The sequence below is a fragment of the Otolemur garnettii genome, unplaced genomic scaffold, assembly GCF_000181295.1.
Source record: "Otolemur garnettii isolate 467f Iridium unplaced genomic scaffold, OtoGar3 scaffold00005, whole genome shotgun sequence".
Classification (NCBI taxonomy): Eukaryota; Metazoa; Chordata; class Mammalia; order Primates; family Galagidae; genus Otolemur; species Otolemur garnettii.
Window position 1 is genome coordinate 36554490 of NW_003852400.1, and position 12535 is coordinate 36567024.

The window sequence follows — 12535 nt, forward strand, 5'->3', positions numbered from 1 at the left end:
TCAGGCTGTTCTCAACCTGTGAGCTCATGCAATACACCCACCTGGGCCTCCCAGAGTGCTGGGATTGCAGGCATGAGCCACTGCACCTGGCCCCCTAAAACCAATTTGTTAAGTTTTTTTTTTTTTTCTTTGGAGACAGAGTCTCACTCTGTGCCCTCGGTAGAATGCTTTGGAGTCTTAGCTCACAGCAACCTCAAACTCATGAGCTTAAGAGTAGCTGGGACTTCAGGCAACTACTACATTGCCAAGCTAGTTTTTCTATTTTTAGTAGACCCTGTCTCACTCTTGCTCGGGTTGGTCTTGAACTCCTGAGCTCAATCAATCCATCCTCCTCAGCCTCCTACAGTACTATGATTACAGGCATGAGCCACTGCACTCAGCCTCAATTTGTTAAATTTTTAAACAAATGACCTTGTGAGTCGTAAATTCAGAAGGGGTTGGCCACTGCCTTGTCATGTGGAGTTTTAAATGAGGTTGCAGTCAGATGTTGTGGGAGACTGCATTTATCTGAGGCTTCAATGGGCTACACATCCAAGATGGCCCATCTACAAGGCTGGCTGTGGCTAGAAGCTCAGCTGGGTTGTGACCAGAAGGCCTCTCCCAACATGACTTTCCCAGGGGAGGTGGACTTTGTATGTGCTCCCCCAGAGCAAGTGTCCCAAGAGAGTAGAGCAAAAGCAGTATGGCTTTTCCCGACCTACTCTCAGAAGTCACAGAGAGACACTTCTGCTATACCTTATTATTATTAACCCTTCCTGACTCAAATGAGGAGATGAGAACCCTTTATGGGAGATGTTAAAGAATGTTGGGGCCATGTTTTTAAGTGCCACAGGCACCTTCTGAGAACACTCTGATTTTCTCAGTATTTTTGTTGTTGCTTAAAGATAGATAGAATTCGCTCTGTTGCCCACGCTAGAGTGCTGTGGTATCAGCCTAGCTCATAGCAACCTCAGTCTCTAGGGTTCAAGTGATCCTCCCACCTCAGCCTCCTGAGTAGCTGGCACACAGGCACCCACCACTGTGCCCAGCTAATCTTTCTATATTTTGTAGGGATGTTGTCTCACTCTTAGGCTGGTCTCATACTCCTGAGCTCCAGTGATCCTCCTGTCTAGGCCTCCCAAAGGGCTTAGATTACAGATGTGAGCCACCTCACCTAGCCTGTATTTTTGAAATAAATGTCTTGATAATTCATAGAATTTACTCAGCTTTCTGAGAAAAGAGTCTTCCTGAATAATCTAGTTTACTGAGTCCTTATGAAGTAAGTGTCTGAAAGGAATCCCTACAGTTTTCAAGTAAATTATATGGCTCCACATGTGAGATAACGTTAACCTCCATAGCTCTTTTTGATGTGAATAAAGTTAGCTACATAAGTCCTCAGTGCAGGGAAAAGGTAAAGAACTTTTAAAAAATCAAATAGCCAGACTATTACTGCTAGGCTGATTTGGAGGCCTCAGAAATAGGCTCTGCTCCTGCGAGTCTGATGGCTTGCCATGAACATGGGGCCTTAATGGCAGGTGATATGGGGGAAAGAGACGCCAACTCCACGGGAGTGCTTTAGACCAAGCTCTCACAGAGGGAGAATGCTCCAGAATCCGTCTTCAGTAAAATGTATGCTACCTGGACCTGAACTGTTCTGATGTTAGGGGCTGATAGCACACACACTTCACGCCCTCTTCCTTGGGTCTAATTTCAGTGATTTTTTTTCTTCTCATCTTGTGCAGCCGCCATCAGGCTGATTTTAGTTCCTGGGGATTAAGCAGTTCCGGAAGGTTGTTATCACTTCCCTTCAGTGGAGCATGTCTTCAAACCCCTTCCTGGATAATTACCGCGGCCCAGTGATTGGGGAATCACCACACAGTGATTTTAAGCGAGCGCGTGCACACACTTCTCCAGTATGTTTCTTTGTGTTTGTTTTGTTTTTGCATTTTCAAAGCCCAGTGGTTCATGCGAGACGGGAGAAGGACAAAATAAGAAGACATATGGTAGTGCTTAAATTATTCCCCAAAAGGGAAAGTGTCCAATATGAAATTATTCAGTCTTTCTACTATTCTGGGGTGGGGAGGAGAGAAAGCGTTTCAACCAAGAAAATAATAGGGTACCCACAATGCCCAGAGGAGAGCTGAATTATATTATCAACTTCCAAATACAGTCAGCAATATTTCACCAGAAAAGCTGCTTTGCAAAAATTAAACCTCTGATGTTTACACTGGGAAATACCTCCAGTCCTCTCTACCATCTCCTTGAGTGTCTCCCAGTCCTGACACATGTGTGTACACACACACACACACACACGCACACCCCTCTTAGGCTTCCTGGGATCCTCTTTGTTTTACAGGTGATTTTTTTAGTGAGGTGCCCAGAATGTCTCCACAAGGGAAAACTACACAAAGTAGAACTTTGTCTCTTATTCTTCAAAATGTTCTAAGAACCTATAGATTCACCACATAAGCCACGGGAAATGGCAGCCAAGAGGGAATCCCATCAACGCGACAGCTTCTTGCCATCCCTTTCCATTCAGATATTCAGATCGGTAACTAGAGGAGGGAGGTAAGGGCCGGGCTTCAGCTTCCTCATGTTTTTACTCAGTTTGGGCAACTCCGCTTCAATCCCTTCAACCCAAGCTTAGGCATGTTACATAAAGGTTTACAAAAGAGATAAACTTTGAGAAGTATTTTTCAACTTTAATTTTAACAATAGGTGATGGACTCACATGGTGCCACATCGACACAGCATAGAAACGTCTCTCTGGGAAAGACCCGTACCTTGATGCCAGTGTCAGGGAGAGAGCTTTTAATAACTCAATATTAAGTATGATGCTTGCTGTAGGAGTTTTCTAGATGTTCTTTATCAGATTAAGCATGCTTTCATCTCTCCTGAATTTGCTGAGTGTTTTAATCATGAGTGAGCCGTGGACTTTACCAAATGTGTGTTCTACATCTGTTGAGATAAACATGATTTCTTCCCCTTTTTTCTGTTAATATGGTTACAAGTTGATTATTGCATGTTAAAACCATCCTTGTATTCCTGAAATAAATCTCACTGGATCATGAAAAAAAAGAGTCTATCTGTCCCTGTGTCCCCTGCCCTCACCACCCGTACCCCTTACCATGTAGGTGAGCACGGCATCAGCTTCTGTGTGTCCCAGTGTTTGTGCTGAGCCAAGCAAACACAGACAAACTTATCCATGTTTTCCTCCCTCCCCGCTGTTTCTGGGAAAGAAATGAGGAGAGAAGGAACTGGCCTTGTCTGTTCTAGTGGTAGGAATACCTGAGTAGAGAAAGCGTTAGGGGCTAACAGCAGCTTGGAAGAATGGAAATCCTTTCTCAGTTATTTAGATTCCCAGAATCATTTTCTTTGATTTTGGTTCTTTAGTTAAACCTCTTCTTCAGGCCTCATAATTCTTTAAACTTCCAAAATCTTTGCTGTTTGTGAAAGCAAAGTTTTAGATAATCCACATTGCTTATCCTTTTTGCCTGACAATAGCGACGTGTGCGCTGACTTTAAAAACAAAAAGCGCAAGGGCAAGTGTGGTGCAGAGTCCCCTGAGAGGAGCTGCCCTCACCTCAGCTCTCAGAACTGTTGTTTCCTCCCGTGGGGTGCTGGTCATGGGTGGAGGCAAGAACATCTATTCCAGCCAGAAGCTTTTCTTTCTCTTACATATACCTCAGCAAAAAGGAGAAAAAATGCTTTAGAAATGTCTTATTTTTCTAACACTGGGAAGTCTAAAATAGAATAATTTGATAGATTTCAAACAAACACTGCAGGAATATGTATACAGATAGATAGTTGATGCTGGGCATTGTGTGGGACTGTGCCGGACCCCTCGAACAAGTAAACAATTTTAAACTTGTATTTTGGAAATGAAGTGGCAGCAAAGTAACGATGTAGTCTGACCTATCTTTCAAATAAGTCGTAACAAAGTAACGATGTAATTTGCTGTCATTTTTTGTGTGTAGTGTTCTATGCCAGATAAAAAGAATCATGAATGACATATATAATAAATTATTGCATAGGGTGCATATTATAACAATTACATTACATTGTGGACAGTTCCTAAAGTCATATGATGAGTGAGTTTGTGAAAATCAAATAAAATTTTATTAAATATTTAAGAAAATTTTTAGGGCCATACATTTATCTTAACATTTAAGCTAACTTTTTATTGAAAAAAATACATATGCATTGTAAGATATCTTAAGAGTATAGAAAGTACGTGGTAGAAATCATCTTCTGATATAGCCCAGGTTGTCTGGCCTGCTCCTCAGAGACTGCTAACACTCTTCTGCATATTGAAATATGTCAGTGTCTCCATCCTAAAAACACAGATGTAGTAAACTCATTCTTCACTTGGCCTTAGTGTGAATTAGCACGTGCACGTGTCTTCCCTTCTTCCTCTCCCAGGGCTGCTGACTGTCCCAAGGGAAGGAAGGGTCACAGGTTATTCAGACAAGCCCTCACCCATGAGTGAATGCAAATCCTTGCAGAGGAAAATTCAAGTCTCCCAAGTAGCTGGGACTACAGGTGCCCTCCACAACACCTGGCTATTTTTTTTGGCTGGGGCTGGGTTTGAACCAGCCACCTCCAGCATACGGGACCAGCATCCTACTCCTTTGACCCACAGGTGCTGCCCCCGGCTATTTTTTTTAGAGACGGTGTCTTCCTCTTGCTCAGGCTGGTCTCAAACTAGTGCGCTCGAGCAATCCACCTGCCTCAGCCTCCCAGAGTGCTGGGATTACAGGCATGAGCCACTGTGCCTAGCCTGCTCCTCTCTTTCATAAAACGATTTTGTCATACACCCAATGGCATCCAGCTCTTTAGCCACCATGGACTCTGGGACCCCCAGGCCCCTCCCCTGGACTCAAGGAGATCACCACACTCCTCCTGGGTTCCCTGCCTCAGCACAGCCTGGAAACTGTCCAGGCAATGGGCTGGGGCCCCAGGACTTGCCCTTGTTTGTTCTCCCCTCAGAGATCACCGCCCTGCACCGCCTGATGTCCACAGTCTAATAAACATTTTTTCACACATCCTGCCTGATTCGTCAGTTGTTTCAGGCAGGAGAAATCCCATCCTGTTTCTCCATCTCAGCCAGAAGCAGAAGTGTCATACTTTTTAAACACCAAAGTGTTTCTTAAACTTGGATGTGTACAATCATCTGATAAATTCATTAAAAATAAAGATTCCTGGGCTCCCACCCAGCAATTCCGATTTGGCAGGGCTGCCTGGGAATCTGTATTTTAACCAGAGCCTCCAGTGCTGTTGATGTGGCCCTGCCTGACCGGACCTGCGCAAGGATGACCGTGTTGATCTGTCAGCTCTCCTCAAGTGGTACCACCATATGGACACTTTGTTTTTCAGATGAACAAAATGAAAATAAATAGTGAGATAGATTTCTTGCCAGACTTGAATTACTGAGTTTTTAGAAATACACTATCACATCTAATTATCATTTAAAGAGGCCAGAGTTTGGCCCTAAGGGACAGATCTATGCAACTGTGATACTGCAGATGCAAGGAGCTGATTCAAGGCAGGTTGGGACTCGAGTTGGAAGGGCACATTTACTTGTCTGCACAGGGAAGGCACACATCCCAGCAGCTCCAGCTTAGTTAAACTCATTTTGGAAAATATTTTTGGCTCGTGTGGTTTTATGCTTTTAGAGTTCCATTTTTAAGCACTGGGTTCATCCAAACCCACTGAAGCCGAGCTGAAGCATCCAAGGAAGATGCTGAGTTTCACACAGATCTCTGCTGAGTCTGTAGAAATTTCTCAGATTCGTCCAAACTGCTTTGTTGAGAAACCAAAACAAAAATCACTAATCCCAGTGGGGTTTGTAGGGACCTGTGGTTTTTTATCCAAAATTATGGCAAAAGCAGTGGTCAGTCATGTGACTTACAATCCTAAAGGTTTCATTATGAAACCTGAAAGAAACCCACAAGTTAAGTCTTAAAATATACTCCCAAGAGACAAACCAGGAAAAAAAGTCATTTTAGTTTTGGCCTGGAAGCAAAGACTAGGGAAAGATGTCCAAACCAAATGTTGTCAGGGCTCACTATATTTTAAATCCAAAGCTGAATTTTATTCCGTTGGGATGACATTGTTTATTAACACTGTCTGTGGCAATCAGATTGTCTAGAAAAGTTCAGGACAGCTGGAGGCCCTCTCTTGTTTATGCTATGAACAGAACAGGCCTGCTATCCAATAAAATGAGTACCAACAACATAAATTATGAGATCTTGTTTTACCCTGTCCTCCTTCCCTTAGGATATATAGACACACATTATAAAATGAATCATGTTTTCTATTTTATTTTCTATTTCCTTAATATACAATTTTACTCCTTAACCATGAGATCCCTTTACAATGATGACTCCTAAACTCTAGAATATACAAAGCATAACCTGGAGAATTTGTGACATCCTCATTTTCTTGCTGTTTATCACTATGTAACAAGCTATCCTAAAATTTAGCAGCTTAAAACAATTTGATTGCATTCCATGATTTTGTGGGTCAGGAATTCTGGCAGGGCTCAGCTGAGTGATTATTCTGCTCCATGTGATTGACTAGGGTCACCTCTTGGTATTCAGCTGGTGAGTGGTCTTGTCTGGAGGATCTAAGATTATTTTACCTACTTACTAGGAAAATTGGAGGGCAACTATAAAGCTGGCTCTTCTATGCTTTTCTCCATCTCCACATGGTCTTAGGGTCTCTTTGCTTTGCTCTGGTGGCACAGAGCTCTCAGAGACCTGGAACTGGCATAGAATCACTCTGTTGGTCAGAGAGGTTATGGACCAGTTTCAAGGGGTAGAGGAAGAGATCCCACTTTTCAATGGGAAAAATGTCAAAGAATTTGTAGCCAGGTTTTGTCCACCACAATGAAAATGTTACAGTTCTATTCCCAGAAATTGTTGATTTACTAGGGGTGCGGTGGGGGGTTAAGATCTGCATTTTATTCATTTTTATATGTAAAACTTTATGGGGTACATGTGCAATTTTGTTACATGCATAGACTGTATAGTGGTCAAGTCAGGGCTTTTAAGGTGCCTATCAACCAAATAAGATCTGCATTTTTAAAAACACCTATTAAGAGTTTGGTGTAAGAAGTCCCTATAGCCAACTTTGAAAACCACAATACCACTTCATAAAATGCGGTGGAAAATGTGTTTTTATATTCAATTTATTCAGCAACCAATTAATAAACATTGGCTGATCATGTGACACCCGCCCAGAATTATGTTAGGTGTTGTGGAGTATAAAGAAAGGACCCCTGACGTGACAGCATTCACGCTTTGCTGGTGCTAGGTGCAGGAGAGTGGAGCCTGAATGCCAGAGCCATCTCATGGAATAGAGCTGGGTGGGAGCAAAGGGGCAGTACATAGTGGGCCCATGTAGCCAAGGGGACTGGGGCAAGCCCCCACAGCTGAACCCTAGGAATCAGATCCAAAAGTATGCTGATGTGAGTAGGTGGCCAGAATGAATTATGAGGGAAAAGAGAACTCTTCAAAGGTTCCAGCAAGGGAGCAGAGGCATAATAGCTCCCAGGCACAGTTTTAAGGCACAAATCTTTTCTCTCAAGCTTTGGATAAGATCCCTGCCTAGTATATTATCAACTTAGGCTGCCATAACAAAATATCATAGACTGGGTGGCTGAAACAACAGACCTTTTGTTTATTACAGTTCTAGAGGCTAGAATGTCCAAGACCAAGGTGCCAGCAGGGTCAGTGTCTGAGAGGATTCTTGCAGATGGCTCTTCCTTGGTGTATGCATGAAGACACGTGCACGCATGTGTGCACATATACACGCAGAGACCCTTCTTATTATAACTCCTCTAATCCCGTCGCAAGGGCCTATAGGCATGGCTTCATCTAACTCTAGTTCCCTCCCCACTGGGCTTAGGACCTCAACATTTGGATCTGGGGGAGGGACACAAATGGTCCTTCACACCCATCTCTTGCTCCCACTGGCTGGTGTTGGTTCCTCCACCCAATATTTCACTGCTACTGGCCGGTGTTGGTCCTTCATACCCTTTTCTCCCTCCTACTGCAGGTGTTGCTCATTTCCTGGCACACCCCGGCAACTCAGCTCCAGGGTGGGCACAGTTGGTCACTCCAGTAACAATGTGGACCTCCAGAGCCGCCCCATCTCCCTTCTTAAACTGACTCATCCTGCTTCTAGCTTTATTGACCCCATAGTCTCCAGAGACCACCCGTAAGCAGGCTGTGTGTGAGGATGGAGGAGGCGGTCTGGGAGGATCTTAGAAGCTGGGTAAAGCTATAAAGTATATTGTTGAGAGTCTGAGAAAATTGCTAAAGACAATTCTGAGAATGATCTCCTGTAATGTAGAAAGATGCATGAGATGAGAGGTAACAATGGGAAAAACTCTATGGGTATTGACCAGAAGAACGGGGTGTGGAGTGAGTGCTGGAGCCCAGGGAAGGTTCAAGAGGCCATCTGCAAATAGGGCATGTACAGCATACCCAGAGGGGTCTGGTCTGCTTGCTACTCAAAGATGTCTTACGGGGCTAGACAGATGCACTCTACCCATGGAAAACAATCCCTCTTGTCCAGATCAGAGGCTGCTGTCAGTGCTTAGCCTCAAAGGGTTGAAGCCCAGAGTCAAGACCAAAAGTCAGCGTGAGTAGCACTCAGGGATGGTGTCAGCAACCTGGCAGGAGTCTAGGCACAAACAGAAGTTCAGAGCTAAGCTGTGAGCCAGATTCAGTCCAGCGAGGAGCCAGAGGGTCAGCTGAGAGCCCCTGCAGCCCCCACCATGCAGGATGACCAGTGGGTCAGAGGATGCTCTGCAGACAGACAGCAACCAGGAAGGCACAGATATCCCTGAGCAAGGCTGGGAACACTGGCAAGGAACATAGGCCAAGATCACCGCCCTTCTGCCGGAAGGGGAATGGGAATCTGGCAGAGAATAGGATCAAGAACAAGCATCTCAGACGGTCTCATGACCAGCAAGACAGCCTCCTGCATACTTCCTGTTGGCACAAGAAGCAATCTCAGCTCATCCCAAGGCTTCTGGGTCCATCCTAGGCACAGGACGGAAAGCGAATACTCTGCCGGATGCAGGCCCCTTTGGGCGGATGCAGCCCTGGCATGGCTAGCATAGATGCCTCTGTGAGAAGAAAAGAGCGCCTCCTCCAGGGACATGCCGGATGCAACCCTGTCCCCACGCATAGCGACCGGAACTCTCAGCCCCCTTTCCTCTCACCCAGAACCTTTGTCCAGTGCTTGTGGCAGCCATGGTGTGAAGGTGGGAATGAGGGGAGATTTGAGTTTTGAAAACTTGGATACTACCATTTTGACCGTAAGTCAGGAAAATTTTGGGTTTCTCTGAGTTTTCTGGCACCTTCTCAAAAACGGGAGCTGTAAATTAGTCATCACCAGAGGCAAATGAAATGTTAACACTGGGCTGATTTGGAAAACAAGGGTGAGTGGGCAGCACGGCTGGCCTGACCATCATTGTCATGATGCCACCCTAGCCTGTCCAGTAAGCACTTGGCTCCTGCAGAGGGCGAGCTGGAAAAGCTCCTGAAAGGCACTGCTGCCAAAAAGCTTGCTCCAGTTGGATAGCAAGCCACGTTCCAGGGCTGGCAGCGGGAGAACAAGAACTTTTGCTGTGCCCCTTTTAAGATCAGAAAAATGCCACCTTACTATGGAGTCATTTCTGAAGATTTCAGGACACTTTTCGCCACAGGGCAGTGTCCTGCCACCTTATCTCCCGTCCACAGGCGGGGTGGTTGCACCTGACCAGCACCCATTTGTTTTACCATTCAGAGCAGCCCTTAAACTGCCTCTCCTTCCTAATTCGTCATCCTCCCCTTTCCTTATCTGTTGATACAGCTTTCCCAGTGAGCATGCTGGTTCTGGCAAGAGAGTCTTGAGGTGATTTCTGTTTCGGTCGGATCATTTTCAGGTTTGAACAGTTTGGACAGCTTTCTTAGTGCTAATCTTTTGTGTTCAACATTTCCTGAATGTGTGAGATGTGCCAGGCACCATGCTAGGGGAACACAGAGATAATTATGAAGTGGGCCCTCCCCTCAAGGGGGTTGCTGGATGGTAGAAGAGATGGCCGTGGACAGTGGCTGCATACCCAGCATCCTCGTCCTCCCTCCTCTTCCTAACACTGTTCTGGAATCTTCCCTTCTTTCTTACACAGGAGTTACCACTTACACACACACACGCAGAACCTGCCTTGGGGGTGGGGTCCAGAGACTATCTGGCTGATGAAGCCCCAATTACTGGATGCCCGGTGTGTCCCCTGAGCTGTGTAGTGTGCTGAGGTAGGAATAGCACAGGTCAGTAGGATTGAACAGAAACCCAGTGTGTAGGTCAAGTTCATTCATTTTCACTACTGTGAAATATATAGTATGAACACACTATGATTATTTATATTCATGAACTCACTTAGTCATTTAGTCAATAGACGCTGAATTCTTTCTAACTCCTAGAAATTGTGTTTCTTTGAGAGGGTGTTTGATTTTCATTATTGTAAGCAATGCTGCTATCAACATCCCCAAACATGTCTCCTGGTACTTGTGGTAAAGTTGTATTTAGAAGATAACACTCAACTGTCTTTCTCATGATGGCACAATCACCATTTCCACCATCAGGGTGCAAGGGTTTTTGCTCCATACCATCACTCAGGCTTCGTTTTATGATAACATCTAATCTTTTTCTTAAATCTAGTGATTTACATTGCTAATTTAAATTTTCCTGATTACTGATGAGATTAAGCATATGATCATGGATATTGGTCTTTCTATTTTTACTTCTGTGAAAACTTACTCCAGCCTTTTTCCCTGGATGGTACTCTATCCCTTTTATTCTGGGATATTTGGATTTTTCTTATTGACTTTCAGTGGTTTGTTATATATTATGGATAATAATCATTTGCTAGTTATGTTTCTTACAAATCTCTTCTTCCATTTTGTGATATACATGTCCACTTCATACTGTCTCTCAATGAACAAATGTTTCCCATTTTTATAGACAGATGTTTCAGTATTTTCTTTTCAGTTAGCACTTTTTTGGTCTTTCTTAGTAAGTCCTTCTCTACCCTAAAGTTGTAAAGATAATGATCTTCCATTTTTCTTTTTGCTTAAAAAGTGTTTAAATTTTTTAACATTTAAGTACATATTTAAGTTTAATTCACTTGGAATTAATTATGTATTCAATGTGACAAAAAGATCCAATTTCACTTTTTTTTCCATGTGGACATCAGTCGTCCAAGGACAGTTTATTGAATATCCTTCCTTTCTCTTGTGACCACAATGCCCCCTCTGTTATATATTAAAGTTTCCATAGTCATAGGGCTGTTTCTGACTTTCCTATTTTGTCTTACTGTCAATTTGTTTGGTCCTGAACCAATACCACCTTGTTTTAATTCCCGTAACTTTATGAAAAAGTATTAATATCTGGAAGGGAAAATTCCCACACTTTATTCTCTTTAAGAATGCACGGCTATCCTTAGTCGGTGCTTATCAATATACCTTAAGATTCAATTTGTCAAGTTCTTTGAAAAACTCTGTTGGGATTTGCAGTGAATCTATAGATCAGTTGGAGGAGAATTGATATCTTGGTAATATTGAATACTTCTACTCTGCCTGCATTTATTTAAGTTCTTTTTAATATTTTCATTCATTCAAAATTCAACTGTTATGTGTCAGACACTACTCCAAGGGGCCAAAGCACCTGCCCTTGTGGAGCATACATTCTGGTAGAGAGAAGACAATATACACCGTACATACATATAACAATAATAGTAAAATAAAAAAGTGAAAGTGAAAGAATTAAAGGCAACAAGAAAAGCAGCCATGTGCCTCTAGAGAGGAGCATCTCCAGCACAGGAGCAGCAAGTTTAGGGAGGTTCATGCTGGTGTGTTCAGAGCAAGGGGCCCAGGATGGCTGGAGTGGGGACAACGAAGTCCCGAGTAGTGGGAGGTGAGGCCACGTAGGAGGCAGGCACTCACATACACAAGTCAGAGGAAGGCCCCTGCTGAGCTCAGGAGGGATGTGGTTGGACTGTGGGTGGTAGCACTGCCTGAGCACTGTGTGAGAGCAGTGAAGGGAGCACATGGCAGGAAGCAGGGAGGCTTTACATGAGGCTTCTACAACACCACATGGTACTCATGGTGGCTTGGACCAGAGCAGTGGAGATGGGCTGGTGAGAAGTGGCCACTGAAAAGAAGCACTGTCTTAGCCCTCTTTGTGTTGCTATAAATGAATATCTGAGTCTGATTAATTCATAAAGAAAAAATGGCTTATTTGGCTCACTATTATGATGCTGGAAAGTTCACGATTGGGCATCTGCATTTGAGATAGCCTCAGGCTGCTTCCAGTCGTACAGCATGCACAGAGATTATGTGGCAGGAGGGGAGGCAAGAGAGAGAGCAGGGAGATGCCAGGCACTTTTTAACAACCAAGTTTCATGGGAACTAATGGAGTAAGACCTCACTCACCTCTGAGAGATGGCATTAATCTGTTCATGTTCCACCTCCATGACTGAAACACCTCCTGTTAGACTTGACCT